At 36.6% G+C, this 17,386-nt stretch overlaps 1 protein-coding gene across 3 annotated transcripts in view; it reads right to left on the bottom strand.

Moving 5' to 3' along the window:
* The window catches only part of LOC120424222 (zinc finger protein jing homolog), a 103,586-nt gene extending 89,416 nt beyond the window's left edge, over positions 1-14,170 (bottom strand). For all 3 annotated transcript variants that reach the window (XM_039588282.2, XM_039588295.2, XM_039588288.2), the window contains exon 1: positions 13,170-14,170. The gene's annotated coding sequence lies outside the window, so the exon portion shown is untranslated. The remainder of the gene's footprint in view (positions 1-13,169) is intronic.
* Between the last annotated feature and the right edge of the window lie 3,216 nt (positions 14,171-17,386).

The raw sequence follows: 17,386 nt of genomic DNA, 5'->3' as shown, positions 1-17,386 counted from the left end.
AAAAAGTAAAACTTGTATCAGACTTTACTGGTTCTGATACAGCTTATCTCAGTCCCGGAAAGTAGTTGGTGTTAGCCTTCGCGCAGCTAGCAGTGACCTATTTCCAAATGACAAAACTTTTTTTGAGGATTCAAACTGGAATTGGAGTCAAGTCAGTGATGGAGTCAAATTAAAATCGGAGTTTAGTCAGTTAAGTAAGGCTTAAGTAACGAGCAGAGGAGCGAAGATATCAATGGAGTTCACGTCAGATCAAGTCTGTAATCAAGTCACAAGCATTCAAATGGAGTCTGAGACTCTCAGATCAGGGTGACCACTCAAATACCATTTTGAAATTCCCGACTTTTTCCCGACTTTTCCAGAAACTCAAATAATAAACATTTCTTATCTAAAGAAAGTTTTCAAACAAAAAACCTTCTCATAAAAAATCAATATAAACCATAAAAAACCTAAACGAATTAAAAGAAAATAAAACTATTGACAACTTTCGAAAAACAGAAATTTAACAACAAATTCCTAAAAAAAAACTTTAAAAATTGAAGCACTCATTCCGATTAGAAACATAAACAATTAGTCTTTGAAAAATAACCGAAAGCTTAATAATATTTGTAATTTCAATATTTATTTTTAAAATTGGCAAAAGTATAGTTTTTGATACTTCGTTTCAACTGGAAATGACAAAAAGTTAAAGATAACTAAATTTAAAATATTATTAATCTTAAATATGACTGCTGTTAATATTCTTTAAAATAATTTTGAAAATATCGAGGAATTCGTACAAAAATGTTTTTACAAAGTTTCCTTTTGAATTTTGTAAATTTTGTTTTTGATTTTTTGAATTTATGTTGATTTATCTAGTTGTCAGTATTTAACTGATTAAAAATTTTCAAAGAAAAAAAAAACAGTTTGATAAGATTTTATATTTTATCACTTATTTTATGTGATATGTTTGAAAGAAAAAAAATCTTTTAACATATTTGCAATAATATAAACCAAAATTTGTTGGATTTATTTTTTAACAAATTCAATATTTTTCATGTTTTCAAAACGATGTTCGTTCTGAATGAAAATTAAAAAAAAATCATTTAGAACGAATATCGAATGGATTTTTCGATATTTAAGTTTTCCGATAACTGAAAATCAAGCTTTATCTAAAGTATTTTACACATACTCACAAAAATTCAAGGGAATTATTTGGAAAAAATAAATGACTAAATGAATTTAGTTCAACAATTAAAAATATTTACCACAAAAAAACATTTCCAAACTCAAGTTGGAATCTTTTATCAAATATTCAATCAATGTGATCAAATCAAACAGAATCATACGTTTGCGCTAGCCATAATCGTTAAAATTAGGGTCAATTTTTATATTAATTTTTCATTAACTTTGTTGTTGTTTTAAGTTAGAGTAAGAACAAGAGGTAATGATAAACAAAAATAAATTCAGAAAAACGTTTGATTCATAAAAAGAATATGATAGAGTCTGTGTCAAATACCTCCAGATTTTATAAGTATTTTTAATGTCTTAAAAAACCTTTCAATTATCATATAGATTGAAATAGTGAAAGAAACCTTAAATTTAAAGTAAGAATTCTCGCTTACTTTTTCAAAAGGTCCTATGTACAAAGGAAACCCATGGCGGATTGGTTGTTTTGAAAAAGCAATCTAGAACTGAGTGAATTTAATTTGAAAATTGTTCAAAATATTACAAAATTATTCAAGAATTAGAAAAAAAATAAGCAGGTATGCTTGGGATTCCCGACTTTCTGACAAAAAATCACAAATTCCCGACTTTTTCCCGATTTTTAGCGGATTTTGGCGAATTCCCGACTTTTTCCCGACTTTTCCCAATTTCTCGACTTGAGTGGCCACCCTGCTGACTCAGTCTGTGGATAATTCTGGTGGAGTCAAATCAGCAGTGGAGACAATTTCAAAGTGGAGTAATTAAAGGTGAAAATTGAGTTAAATTGACTTTTAATGTTAAGTCTGCGATGAAGTCAAATCATTAACATTATGATAAGACATAAGTGGAGCCAAAAGCTATGGGGTCAAAACAGTATTGGGGTTAAAGTCCAGATCTAGATCAACTCAAAGCCAAATAAAGTCTCCTGACAAAACCTTTAAATTTGCTCATTTTTAAAGCATTCTTTTTCCAAGAACAAGTTCATCCAATTCTTCAATCACGAGCCCACCATTAAATCGCACGCTAATTACTTCGCCGTAAAGCGTTCATTCCGCCAAAAATTTCTACCTTCCTCGTAGCTTCCCGAAGGCCAAATTTCACGCGGGGCACCTTCTTCAAATCTTTCAAGTAGAGTAGATGCTCGTTCCCCCCCAACCCAAAAGCCCTGGCAACGTAGTCCCGGACTTTAATTTCGGGGCGCCTCTTCAGCGACTGAACAGTCTGAAGAGAGACGTCCCGGGATGTTAGCGCCGCAGCGATTGAAACGAAAAGTTTCTAGAGCTTGCTTCAGGCCATAGAAATTCAAGCTTCCTGCCAACTATTGTGTTGAGAGTTGGAGTTGGAGAGAGAAGTTTTGCACGGCTTCAAGTATTGATTTTTGCTACTTCTTCTGCGAAGAAGCACTTGGTTGTTTCCAATTTCAACTTCAAACGTTTTAAATCTTGAAATTTCGGCTTTCCGTGCCCAAAATTTTCACTAAATCAGCGAAATCTGAAGCAAGTGTAATCTTCCCTGCTCGAGCGGTTCCTTGAACTTCATCCCCACGAGATTTCATCCTTTTCCTCTTGTTTCACTCAGAACTTCCCAAAAACGTGTTTGTTTGTATGAGTTTCAACCGCATTCCTCTCCACAAGAACTCACACTCACATACCCGCAGTTATAAGTTCTTGTGGTGGACCCCAAGTGGAGTTCTTCACTTTTTTTTCTCCTCTTTTTAGAATCCTTCCTTTTTTTTCGTCTGCTTCGGGATTTGATCCTTGAGCAGATTCTTCTTGTCTCTCTCTCACTTTTTTTGTTCAAGTTATTTTTTCTCGATTTCTGTTTTGAACCAGCAGCAGCAGTTCAAAATTAAAATAGCTACAGGCGAAAGCTGTTTCGCTTTTCATCGTCGTCGTCGTCGTCGTTTTTTGCTGCTGCTTAACTTTTTTTAAAGTTTTTTTTTCTTCAACGCAAAATTCTCGGAACGATTTGCACCCAAAGGAACAAAGAATGCATTGTCAGAGGAGGCGAAGCGAAGAAAGAGTGCATTTTAATTAGTGATAATTAAGGTTTTGTAGAATGATTTTTTTTTCGAGGGGGAAGAGATTTTTGCGAATTTGATTGGTTTTTGAGCGAAAATGGCTGATATTTCGAGTAAATTATTTTGTAATTTTTATTTATGGGGTCAAATTGGGATTATAAAACATTTCAAAAGGGGAGTTACAATGCAATATAGTCAAATTAACTAAAAATTTACGTCTACGACTACACATGACAATAGTCGAGTCAAAAAGTTTAGTAAAGGAAAATGCTCAAATGCCCCCTAATATTATATTATAACGTTTTAAGTATTAAAATTAAGTTTTGACCAATTCCTTATATTTTTATTTTTTTAATTTTAACACCATCGTGTTCCCCGGACAATTTTACATAATAATCAATATAGACCTCAAACTAAAATGAACTATTGGCGAGAAACAGCGATTTTACTGAAAAAAGTTTGATTTTGCGCAGCACTCGGAAGTACATGGTGTACTTTTCAACAAAAAGGGATGAATTCCGCATAGTTCGGTTTTTATATGCGAGAAGCTTATTTCGGATTTGAATTCATAGGACAGAGTGCTGCGCAAAATCAAACTTTTTTCAGTAAAATCGCTGTTTCTCACCGATAATTCATTTTAGTTTGAGGTCTATATTGATTATTACGTAAAATTGTCCGGGGAACACGATGGTGATAAAATAAAACAAATAAAAATATAAGGAATTGGTCAAAACTGAATTTTAATACTAAAAACGTTGAAATATAATATTGGGGGGCATTGAGGGTTAAAATTATTTTTATCGAATTCCTTGGACAATTTTCTATAAATGTAACCTGTAGAAAGTCTTTTGCTCAAAAAGATGCAAAGTTATGATTAAAAGAAAAAAAAAAGTTTTTTAGAAAATCGTCAAAACAGAGGGCGGTGCCAAAAATATAGGGATGGTCCAATCAGCACCAAACTTAGGATTTCTGTAAACTATCGATAAATGAACGTTCCCTCGAAGTTTGGTCCAAATCGGTGAAGGTCGAGTCCAAAAGTGTACCCAGTTGACATGGAATGACCCATACATTTTGCTTTGTTTGCGAGTTTCTTTGTTTATTTGTCATAGTCTAATACCTCCTTAAGTGGAGTCAAACCTTTAGTGGAATAAAGTACAGTCCAGACTCGATAATCCGAAGGGCTCGAAAAAATTTCATTGCGGATAATCGAATCATGTAAAAATCGCATACAAATCGTATAACAGAGTATAATAGATTCGACTATCAATATTGACTGTATGGATACCGAAAGTCGAGTCATATCAGGAATGGAGTCAAGTTGACAGTGGAGTCAGTTGGGATGGAGTCAATTCTTAAAAAAATCCACATCAGACAATAAGTTAAAATTTAAGGCACGACGGCAATGGAGTCAAATCAAAACTAGAGTCAAATTGAAACTGGAGTCAAGTAAGTAATGGAGTCAAATCTAAAGTTGAGTCATGTTGGGGATGGATTCAGTTCAGAAGTACTCAAATCAAGCAATTATTTAAGCTATCAGTGGAGTAAAGTTAGTCTTGAAATCAAGATGTCTATGGAGTAATGTTGAAAATGAGGTCCATTTTGTTTGCAGAAACGTAAGCCTGAGTTTGACAATCCGTCAAACAAGAAAATGCGCGAGTTTGATTGTTTGTCATAGTCTAATACCTCTTTAAGTGGAGTCAATCATACAATGGAATCAAGTACAGTCCAGACTCGATTATCTGAAAATCTCGATTCTACTTCGGATATTCGAAACACAAAAAAAGCCCAAACTGGAGTCAAATTAGAACTGGAGTTAAGTAAGTAATGGAGTCAAATCACAGTTGAGTCATGGTGGGAAAGGCGTCAGTTCAGAAGTGAACTCAAGTGGAGTAAAGTTAGTCTTGATATCAAGTATCTATGGAGTCATGTTGGAAATGGAGTCCATTTTGTTTGCAGAAAAGTAAGCCTGCTTCCATTTTGCTTTGTTTTCGAGTTTGGCAAACTGTCAAACACGAAAATGCGCGAGTTTGATTGTTTGTCATAGTCTAATACCTCCTTAAGTGGAGTCAATCATACAGTGATATCAAGTACAGTCCAGACTCCATTATCCTAAGGACTCGGATTTCACTTCGGATAATCGAATCACAAAAAAAAACAAACTGGAGTCAAATTAAAACTTGAGTCCTGTTAATAATGAAGTCAAATCAGCAGTTGAGTCATGTTCAGAAGTAAACTCAAATCAGCCAATTATTTGAGATAGCATGTTGAAAATAGAGTCAATATGGCATCCGAAGCAAATTAACATGGCATTATTTTATTTAATGATTCAAATCAACAGTGGAAGCAAGTTTGTAGTGAAGTCAATCCAGCAAAAATAAAAAGAAATATTGTGTAAAATCGCAAATTCAACATTGCAGTAATATCAGTGGAGCTGAAAATGGTATCAAACTAAGAGTTAGAGACAAAGTTGGACATGGAGTCAAGTCGATGATGGAGTCAAATTGAAATTACGGCGGAAGTCAAGTCTTATCACCGGAGATAAGTCCAAAATGGAGTCAAATTGTCAGTAGATTCAAAATGAGTCGAGTCAATTCATAAATGGAGTCAAATCAGAAAAAGAATAAAATAATAAGTGGAGTCCAATCAATAATCGAGTAGAACTAAGGTTGATATCATGTCTGCAGGTTAGATGTCCTAGCTAATGCTAGGGTTAGGTTACAGATGGAGTCAAATCGTCAATGGAGTCAAGTAAAAAGTGGAGTCAAATTGTAAATGGAGTCATTTCAGATATGGAGTCAAATTATCACTAAAATTCAAGTTGCATTAGAGACCAACTCGCTATTTCGGAGTCAATGGAGTCAACTGGAGTCAAATCCAGTCGCACCAAGTCGTCAATCAAGTCGCATCACCTGCACACCAATTGATTATGTTTATAGCTTCAAAGTGGGCTCGCCAAAACAAAAGTTTCAATCATATTTCAAGCTCTCCCCCCTCCGAATCCGGAACAGACTACAAACAGATTAAGCCCAATCGGTAATAAATGAAAATTTATTGATACCGACAGCTGTTCTCTGGCCAAGGGTCCTTGTTTTTGTCGACTGTGTGGTGTGCGCCTAGATATACAGAGGAGAAGGTCGGACGAAAGGACCGGTGTGTATGTTGCAGACCTGTTATTTTCATCTGCCGCCGCCGGCTTTTGCTTTATTATTTCATGTTGTCCTGCTGTTGGTGCTGCCATGTTTTGAACATTTTGTGGGTACAGAAAGTGGAGGAATCGGCCAAGGGAGTTGGAAAGGGGAAGGGCAATATCCCGTTGATGGACGTGACCGGAATGACAAAGGTTTTTTTTTTGTTTTGAATAAAACAAAAACAAAGGATTGTTGTAGACATTTTTTTGTTATAAAACGTAGTCCTACGTCAATTTTTTTCTTACTTAATCAATTGATGCCTTAAATTTCAGTTTTGATATGAAATAAATATTATCCAAATTTGTTATAAAACCGAAAGAAAGACTTGTCACAAACCTAGAATGTAAAACAACTCGATTGACGTAGGATAACGTCTAAATGTCAATTTGTAATTCACAAAATTTGGAATATATTAAATCGTTCAAGAGGAAATCGACTCCAACCAGGTTCAATGACCCCCACAGAGAAAACACCCCTCCGAAACAAATCGCTTCCAGCACATCTCAGATTCAGATCTGACCAAGAAGTTAGCACGCCGAGAAATTAATTACTCCTTCGCGTGGAAACTTTGACTTGTTCAGCCAAATCCGTAATCGTCACTAAATCGTGCCCCTTTTTCTCTCTCTCTTTCAGCTATCGCCGTTCGGTAAGTGGTAATTTAATACCCTCTTATTATTTATCTCCTTCACGGCGATATTCACGACGAGTCCTAGCTAGATTCGCAAAACCGGAAATTCTTTCCCCCTATTTTTGGCATGCCGAACGGCCTAGGGGTGCGCCATTTTTTTGGAGGGCAGTGTGGGAAGATCGATTTGAGGGGCTTTCTCGCGTGTGATTGTGATGCCAGATGAACTCGGCAAGGAAATCGTGAAAGAGTCTTGAGAGGGGTTGATTCCCTTGGCAGGACGGACAAGGCTTCTAATTACGCTCATTTGTTTGCACGTCATGGCGGAAGTGACGTTTTGAGTGGTTTGCTGGCTTTTGTGACATATAAAGAAACGTGTAATTTTACCTCAAAAGCGTGTAAATTTACGTCCTTTCTGTGTAATTCGACTTTTGCCGCATAAATTGAGGCAATTAATTTTTTTAAATTAAATGTTGAGATAAGATGAGACAGCAGCCATGTTTGAAGCTGTTAATAGTTTCCCATAATTTCGTAGCCGGCCAGACACATACAGCTTGACGTAGAACTTAATTTCCACAAAATTCTACCATTGTTTTAACAGCTTGATGTAGAGCTACAACTGAAGTAATTTAGTAACGTGGGACTACGTTTATTTTTTTTAGCAATACAACTTGACGTAGGACTACACTTTTGACAGTCAAAATATTAAAAATTCACCCCACATTTCATACCTCAATCTCGCTTCCCAATCCGTCAAAAGTGACAGCCAAAAGCAATCTGTCATTAATTCAATTATAAATCAATTTTTGAACCAAAGTGTGTGCGGTGTCCGGACCGGCCAGACTGGCCAACCCGCCCGCGGAAAAAGGTAAAAGCCGATAACTGCAGAATTCCATTTCCCATTCCCGGCACAACCCGACGGGAGTCGGAGGGAAAAATATGTTTTTATTATAATTAAAACATACACGCAAGCCCCTCCACGTCGCGCACCAATACATGGCTGCCCTCACCTTAAACGTGCACGAGTTTGTACGGGGAAATGTTATTTTTTATGACCGATCATTGTAGTTTTTGACCGGCCTGTTGTTATCTGTATCGATTTGTCATTCCCTTAGGTGGGATGGGGTGTTGGCACCCCCTTATTTGTCGAATAATCATGGAAAAAACTGTGCTCGTCACATAAACTGATAAGACGGACTCTGCACCCTCCGACGGAAGTCGGGGAAAGTTTCCGTGTAAATTGTGTGCAATTTAGGAAAATGAACCATTAGGGAAAAGTGGGACACTGAGGGTTTGTAATTGTTGCTGAACAGTTGTTAGTTCTTAATTGTTGCTCTTGATTGCAGGGATTTTGTCGGCTTTTCCATTCCTAAAACCCTTAAAATGTTGGGTAATACTTGAACGAACCCCTTGAATTTTGTGACAAGATAGCACAAACGTGACGTTAATTATTTGAAAATAAATATTACTACTTGAGGCAAGACAGTGAGCAAAAGAGCAAATCTCGTTTCTCTCAAATCGGGAGAAAAGAGAGTTGGTCTCTTGCTCACTGTCTTGTTTCATGACGTTCCGTTTATTCTCTACTCTTCTAATAGAACATGTCGTAAGCCTTCATCACCATCGCAAACATTTCGATAATTGTGTCGAAATTAAGTGGAATTTGTGTTCCCGAAAGGGGCCGACAATTACAATTATTACCGCAGGGAGGCATAAATATTAACAACATCTCATCAAAACCCCATGCTCTGCCAGCAGCTACCTGTCACATTAAATTTCATAATTTACATTACATTTTGTCCTCTCTGCCTCAGTTCATGCGACCTTTCCTCAAGTTCTTCCCGGAAAGCCCCACGAGATAACGTTAATAACGATAATTTACAATTATTCCTCACCTTTCCCTCTCCTCAGACTGACACAATCTGTCCTCGCTCTCTCTCTTCCGCCTAAAGTTATGCAAAACCGTACAAGGACTTGCCAAAAAATTAAGGCAAACAGAGACATATGTCATGAAGAGTCGTTCGTTCTCGTTTTTTTTCTTTGTTATTTTATTTTTAACTTTTTCTCCTGAATACCTTTCCGGCCACTGTCTGCACAGCCCCACGAAAGAAGGCTAATGAACTTCCGATCGCGGCCGCAAGACATCGACAAGGTATTGGCGGTCACCGCAACGAAAAATAAAAACCGGTCCTTGGAGAAGCTGACTGCTGTATGGGTACAAAAGGCAGCAGCTAGTCGGATGATAACAGACGTTCCGAATAAACCGCACTCACGAAATTTTGTGTTTTTGTGGTGAAGTTGAACCTTAGGGCTCTTTTGGGAAACAGCTGGCGAATGGGAGCCAGGGACTTTGTTGTTGTTGCTTATAGTTTTTTTTTTTTTTTGGGAGGTTGTAATTTTTTTCCAATTTTTGAAAATTAATTGCATTATGTGGCTGGGGTTTCGTTCGGAAGGCATTTGATCAATTTGGTAAGGTGATGGCAAGTCTCATATTGGTAATTTTAGGGCTGATATGTCTCTTTTAGGTTGTACAATAGAATATATTCACAAAATGTATTAAATTGATTGAACCATTCAAAAGAAATTATAATAAAAATCAATGTAGTAAAATTTTGTCAACCATTTTCAACTTTTAAATAAATCTCTACATTTTAGCAAATCGACTTGTTTTATTTGTTGAACTAAGTTCTTGCATTCTATGATCAAAAGTAAACATTCTTCATCATAAGTTTTTCCAAACTCTCGGCCAGTTCCATTTGCCAGCTTCATACAATTATTGAGTGTTGGTCATACAAAATAGGCATGGAAAAATTCAAATATATGATTCTTGATAAATTAAATTCTGATCGACTTGTACTCTTCAGCAAAGTTTAAGGTTATGCCCAGGACTATTCAGAAAAAAAAGTTTACTCGGAAAAAAATCGATGCTTTTTATTTCACATTTTGTCACTACGCCTGGTACAAATTTACTTTATAGTTTTTGTTCCTCGGATCTGGTCAAGGCCTACTAAGGCCGTTGCAAATATTTTTTGAAGTTTATGTCCCTCGACTCTGATCAAAGTCAATAAAATAAAAAAGTATAAAAATTGAAATTACGAGCAATATTTTAACGAATAAAGTGTTTTAAAATGCATTATACACCTGTCCGGTTGTTTTGCCATCATTAGTTTACGAAATATCTAAGTATTGAACAAATTTTTATTTTTTACGTAAATTTTACGACCGAGCCACGTAGCCCAGTGGTAACGCTTCCGCCTCGTAAGCGGTAGATCGGGGTTCAAATCCCGGCTCGGACCAATACAACTGGTGATCTTTTCCCTTCTGGAATCGATTGCTTAGTAAAGGGAAGGTAGTGTATCGTCACAAACTGGACCTTATCACGACACCTTAGGGAGGCGACCTATGGAATGTTAACAATAACCTTAACATGTTAACATTAAGTTGAGAATGAAACTGCCACTGAATCCGCTTTGTAAATGCCGGCCCCGATACTCTTCAAGGGTGTTCCCCTCAGGAACTGGGAAAGATTTACTTTACTTTTTTTACTGTACATTGGAATTTCAGAAAAAATCAAAACATTTTAAACAAGCCCGAACATTCTAAATATGATTAACGAAACGAAATATGATTATCAATGCAGACACAATCATTTTAGATTGTTCTCAGTTGATTAGACTTCTACTTCCATGGAAATTTTAAAGTTTATCGAAAAAATATTTTTGCCTTCTTCTTTTTTAGACCAATTCTAAAATAAACTTTGAAAAATAATTGCAACTGACTAACTAGATTTATAACTTCTTGATTTTCGAATTTTCGAAACAAAAAGTATCCAAAAATGCTTAATACATCATTACAGTCATGCCTCTATCGAAACTTTGCTAAATAACAATGGATTTATGAAAAATGTCCTTAAGTTTAATGTTTTGTCCCAAAATATGTAAAAAGATTAAAATGGCTTTATATGATTGCAAATGCATAAATAAGCTTTATAAGTGTATTCTGAAAAGTTAAAGTTTTTTCAATCCAAATTTAAAAATTTTAGTTATTGATTAGTTTTTTTAGCTCTTTCCTTTAAGCAAATAAGTTGAAACAAACTTCCCACACTTACTTAATTAATTTTTCTAATTTTAATACATTTTAGGAAATTTGCTCAGTTTTTCGAAAATATGTTTTACCGGGTCTTTTAAAAATATATTCAAACTGTAAAAAATGAATGTTTTTTTCGAAAATTCTAACCTATAATTGCATTTTTTTTAAACGGTGCAATTCATTAAAAAAAATCGTAAAAAAAATCATTTTCAATTGCACATTCAATTTTGCATTTAAAAAACAAACTTGAACAATTTGTCTATTTGACTAATTTCCAGAAACAAATATAAAATAAAATATAAACTCCAGTACCAGATTTTGTACTATGTTAACCTTCGCGTAAAAGATGCATATTTATCCCCTAAAACAATACACAAAATTACCCAATAAAAAATTACGAATTTTTGGAATTATTATTTCAGTGAATAAAAGTGAAAAATTGGAGAAAAATGGCAAATTTCTTGGGTTTTTTTTTAGATGTTGCAATGCATAATCAATTTTAATGAAATTAATTCAAAACTGGATAAAATTTTGGATTTGTTTTGAAAAGGACACATGCTGTTTTAGGAAATTAAACAGAAATAATTGATCTTTTTAAAATGGACTCATCTTTCATTGCCCAAAAATTGATTGTTTTCGACCAATGTTACGCCCTTTTGTAAAAATACTACAGAATTGTCAATAAAAGCCTATCTTAATTTCAAATGTTTTCTAGCTTTTTTGTTGGATGATTACCTCAATGATATAAACTTTGTTACATATTTGCAACGGCCTAATAATATTTTTTTTGTGGCGGATTCAACTTTCTTAATATATATAATGTCAATTTATTTAAAATTTTGGTTTTAAGAGTATATCTTTTTTAAATAAATAATGTTTTAGTCATTATTCATTGTAAAAATATCCAGAAACTGGCTGATTCCCCGAAATGTATTGCACTCATTAAAGCGTTAAGGCATACTCTTTTGCAAAGGGGATTCTCTAAACGGAATACATCAAACAGAATCTACAGTGGAGGAAGGATGCGTGGACATACCGTATCGAACGCTCCGAGTTATTCAAAGATATAATGGTGTGTCTTTGTGACATTATTTCATAAAAATAATCCAGAAACAATCGAATCAAAATTGTTTTTGTAACATTTTTCTGCAGGCAAAAAATCCAAGGGACAGCGGAAGGCGTCCGATAGGCGACTAAAGAAACTATCTACACATGGAGGAATATTGAGATAGCGAAGATTGACGAAAAAGTGAAAAAAAGAACTAAACCAAACCCAACAATTCCCCCTTTGAAAAATGACACCAAATTTACCGACAAGCACTCAAATTCCACCTCAAAAACTCATTGCCCCACAAGCGCACCACAACTTGCTGTCACTTTTATTCCATAATTAGAAAATCGCACCTGCTCCCAACGCTTCTATCGCGCGCGCCATCAATCACCCCGGTCCCTACTCCTAGGTGGAGCCGCGATAGTTGAGAGACACGACTAGAAGAAGCTGATCTAGCAACCCGGAAAAAGGTGCGCCACCACCGTTGGTTTGGAGACATGCTGCATATTGCACGCAAACCAACTTGGATGCAATCGTTTGACATTTGAGCGTTGGCGCAGCCAACTGGATTACGCATCGCTAGAACAAGATGTTTAGCGAAGTTGAAAGGTTGCAAATATTTTAGGGTTTAATTTCTTCGATAGCTCAGTTGGCAGAGTGTAGTGAGTGACAGAAGGTGGCGTTTCCGCCGTCGGCGAATCCCGGCTCGGGTTTCCGAGCCGTCATCATCATCCGTCACGGCACGGGGTCAGGCGCGCGTTAGAGAGGTACAGTCGGGTGGATCTTCCTCTCTTTCTCTTTCAACCGAGGTTCGTGTTTGGTTCGCGCTCTGCGGGATTCTTTCCCTGTGTGTAGTGTATTCCCGGTCGGGATGATGATGACGGTGGCGGCGATGATGATGATGATGATGCTCAGCAGCATAAGAACCATGTAGAGGAGAAAATGTCCGCACGTTCGACATTTTATGTTGCTGCGGGATCTTTGTGGAACCACTGGACTCTTTTTTTTCGCTCTTACCTGCTGTTGTTGCGGGTTGAAATCGATACTGCTTCCGGCTTCTGGTTTACAGCTTCCAGAGGTAATCCATGGCTTACTGGGTGAGGGTAATGCTGGAGATTCGATTGGCGATTGCTGGGAACACTACAAGAGTTGATTCGACTTCTGGGCAGAGCAGTTTTCACTAGCACGGTAATCCTTATGTCGCGCCTGCTTGGATTGTTTCCCGGAAATGGCACTATTTAACACTGAGAGACACTTCCTGTGATGGCGGCAGCGGATTTTTTCCCGGAAAAACCTTCCAAATTCAAGCCCTCGAGCTTCGGAACATCCGCGACGAGTCGCGACGGACCAACATAGAAATTTTCTTCCCTTTCTCTCCCGCTCCCGGAGTCGTCGTCGGTTCTTCTTTTCCTGGACCGCGACACGCACACACCGACACAAAGGGGGCTCTTCCTGGTTTCCCGAGAGGGAAACACACGCACACAGGGCGCGCGCACACACCTTCTTCCCGAGCCCTTCTACCAACACCACCAAAAAGCTATCACACTCTTCTTTCTCTCTTATGTAATAGTAGTAGACACGCGCTGATATGTTGCAGAGGGCGGCAGCATAAAACAACACACGCACACATGGGCGCGCACGTGAACGGTGTGAAAATTATTTCTACTCTCGGTCCAAGTAAACTTGACACAAGCCTACTTTACCGACTCCTTGTGTGAGGAAGTGTGCGTGGTTCTGTGCTCACTAAACGCTATAATCGTAGTAGACTAAGAAATGCACCTCGCACGCACTCACGCATACACGCACTAATCGCTAATCAGTCTTCACAGAAGAAAACAATAGACAAATCACACATTAAAACGAATTTTCGGAAAGAGAGCGTTCTCAAGCCGTCGGCTCCTTGCTCCGCTAGCGATTGATATACACTGCTGAGAATCCTTCACGACGCGCCGCACACTTGGACCGGACACGGACACCGACACGATATCATCCCTTCGGAGGTTCAAGGCAGACTGGATTTAAAACCCAGACACAGGCAGCGTAGAACTCATCGAAGCAGGCGCGCCACTAGTGTATTTGTGACGTCGTCGCGAGAGAATCTCACTCAAGGAGAGAGAATCTATGCTTGCACTCACACATGAGAGTGAATATCAAAGCAAGCGGATGAGGGAACATAAACGCGCTTCGCGCGATTAGGGCTTGCTTCACGTTTGATAGTGTTTGTACGCGCATACTTTGATCGATTTTCTGTGACTCTCTCTCTTCTTTCGGTTTTCGCTCTCTTCGCCGGCGGGTGCAAGAAGCATCTTCTCTTGAACGTTGCTTTGCCTCGCTGAGGAGGGTGAGGCGCGCTGAAGGGTGTTCTTTTTTGTTGCTTCCTTTTCTCTTCTCCCTCTTCTGCCGATTACCCACCCAGCACCTCTGGAAGCTTCTTCACGAACCTCTCGTGCTGCTCGTCGTTTATGTTCGTTCGTTTTCATTCTTTACCTTCCCGTGTGGCTTAATCGACTGTGTCTGTATGACTGAAGCGGGTGTGTGCGTGTGTGTGTGTGTGTGTTTGTTGCAGCTTAGAGAAGAGGTTTGATTGTGTGTTGTTGTTTTTGTTATTGCTGCCTGCCTATCCCGCGGTCGTGCTGCTGCTTCTGCTGCTATTACTCAATGTTTTAATGCTTTCAATGTTTTCTTGCTTGCTGTGCCGTGCCGTGCCTGCTGCTGCTGGTTGATGCCATGAACCTTGGAACGGGTCGTCGGGTTGGGTTTGATGGCGGTCGGCGGAAGTGTGCTGCATTTTTACTAGGAATTGAAAATAAAACTAGTTGAAGTAGTTTTGAATTGGGTTTTACTAAATTATGATGCATTTTGAATTATTTTACTTCAATTACAGTCCAGACTCGATTATTCGAAGGCCTGGGAAAAATTTCACTTCGTATATCGAATCTTTTGGATAATCGAATTACGACAAAACGTTTTTTCGCTGTCTTATTTTTATTGTTGAGCTCAAGTACAAAACACCCATAAATTAATCTAAAATTATTTAGAATTTTTTAATCCAAGATAGCGGCCAAAATGGCGGTTATGAAATACAGTCCAGACTCGATTATCCGAAGTTTCGATTATCTGAAGTTTCGATTATCCGAAGTTCGTTTATCCGAAGGTTCATATGGGATCATCCATAAACCACGTGGACAGTTTGTGGGGGGGGGGGGGGGTATGGCGATTGTCCACGATCCATACAAAAAAGTTTTTTTTGTATGGACAATTGTCCACGAGGGGGAGGGGGGAGGAGGGAGGGGGGGGGGTTTGTAACAGATTCCCAAAAAAGTGTCCACGTGGTTTATGGATGGTCCCTATGAGACTTTGGATAATCGTATCACGAACATATTTTTTTTTTTTCGTTTTTTTTCTTTTTCTTGTTTTAAACATTAAATTCGAGTTCTGCTACCCCATTTTAGTAAAATTTTAATAGTTAATTGCCTATTAAATAATAAAATGCATTTTTTTTATATTTCGACAAAACCATATTGGCCGCCGACAATCGACAATCAAAAATAAGACAGCGATTAAAATATTTTTTGGTGATTCAATCATCCGAAAGTTATTTTGTTTTGTTTTGTTTTGTTTTGTTTTGTTTTGTTTTGTTTTGTTTTGTTTTGTTTTGTTTTGTTTTGTTTTGTTTTGTTTTGTTTTGTTTTGTTTTGTTTTGTTTTGTTTTGTTTTGTTTTGTTTTGTTTTGTTTTGTTTTGTTTTGTTTTGTTTTGTTTTGTTTTGTTTTGTTTTGTTTTGTTTTGTTTTGTTTTGTTTTGTTTTGTTTTGTTTTGTTTTGTTTTGTTTTGTTTTGTTTTGTTTTGTTTTGTTTTGTTTTGTTTTGTTTTGTTTTGTTTTGTTTTGTTTTGTTTTGTTTTGTTTTGTTTTGTTTTGTTTTGTTTTGTTTTGTTTTGTTTTGTTTTGTTTTGTTTTGTTTTGTTTTGTTTTGTTTTGTTTTGTTTTGTTTTGTTTTGTTTTGTTTTGTTTTGTTTTGTTTTGTTTTGTTTTGTTTTGTTTTGTTTTGTTTTGTTTTGTTTTGTTTTGTTTTGTTTTGTTTTGTTTTGTTTTGTTTTGTTTTGTTTTGTTTTGTTTTGTTTTGTTTTGTTTTGTTTTGTTTTGTTTTGTTTTGTTTTGTTTTGTTTTGTTTTGTTTTGTTTTGTTTTGTTTTGTTTTGTTTTGTTTTGTTTTGTTTTGTTTTGTTTTGTTTTGTTTTGTTTTGTTTTGTTTTGTTTTGTTTTGTTTTGTTTTGTTTTGTTTTGTTTTGTTTTGTTTTGTTTTGTTTTGTTTTGTTTTGTTTTGTTTTGTTTTGTTTTGTTTTGTTTTGTTTTGTTTTGTTTTGTTTTGTTTTGTTTTGTTCAATCCGGACTCGATTATCCGAAGTTCCGTCATTTAGTTTCCTGAAATTTCGAACAATAGAAACAAGTAGAAAACAAGTGTTTTCACTGCGTTTTACGACCTCATTTTTTGACAAATTTGAATGGCTTCAATATTACATAAACGCTAACTTGGCCGCCATCTTGGATTTATAATTTCAAAATTAATTTTTGCAATTCTTGCATGAAACGTAGTGAAACTACTTACATTTGCTGTCATTTTCGAACGACGAAACGGCCTTCTTTTATCTACCAAAAATAACAGAATCGGAAGGTAATACTTTTCGATACAAGGACTGAAAAGTTATTCTTTTCAGAACTTAATTAGGTGCTGGAAAGTTGAACTTTTCAACACTTGTATCAAAAAGTAACACTTCTCAATATTTTTGATTTTGCTGAAAAAATCTCGTTTTTTAACCTTTTGCATTTCTATTGAAACACTTTTGAGGTCATATTAAAGCTTACCGACCCAAAACTATACATAAAAATATGTTTTTTCGTGATTCGATTATCCTGTGTGCTTGGCTGTGAAATTTTTCCGAGTCACAAAACATTTTCGAAACATTGGTTTTTCTATAAATGTGATAATTCCATCGAAAATATTGTTCCTAACACTTCAAAGATCCCTGGGTAATTCTCCGCCAACTCACACAGCAGTTGCCCCGGCCCCTCTTCGATTTGCGTGAAACTTTGTCCTAAGGGGTAACTTTTGTCCCTGATCACGAATCCGAGTTCCGTTTTTTGATATCTCGTGACGGAGGGGCGGTACGACCCCTTCCATTTTTGAACATGCGAAAAAAGAGGTGTTTTTCAATAATTTGCAGCCTGAAACGGTGA

Source organism: Culex pipiens, chromosome 2 (assembly GCF_016801865.2).
Source record: "Culex pipiens pallens isolate TS chromosome 2, TS_CPP_V2, whole genome shotgun sequence".
NCBI lineage: Eukaryota > Metazoa > Arthropoda > Insecta > Diptera > Culicidae > Culex > Culex pipiens.
The sequence above is the reverse complement of the archived record's forward strand: the minus strand, read 5'-3'. Positions and strand labels throughout refer to the sequence as shown.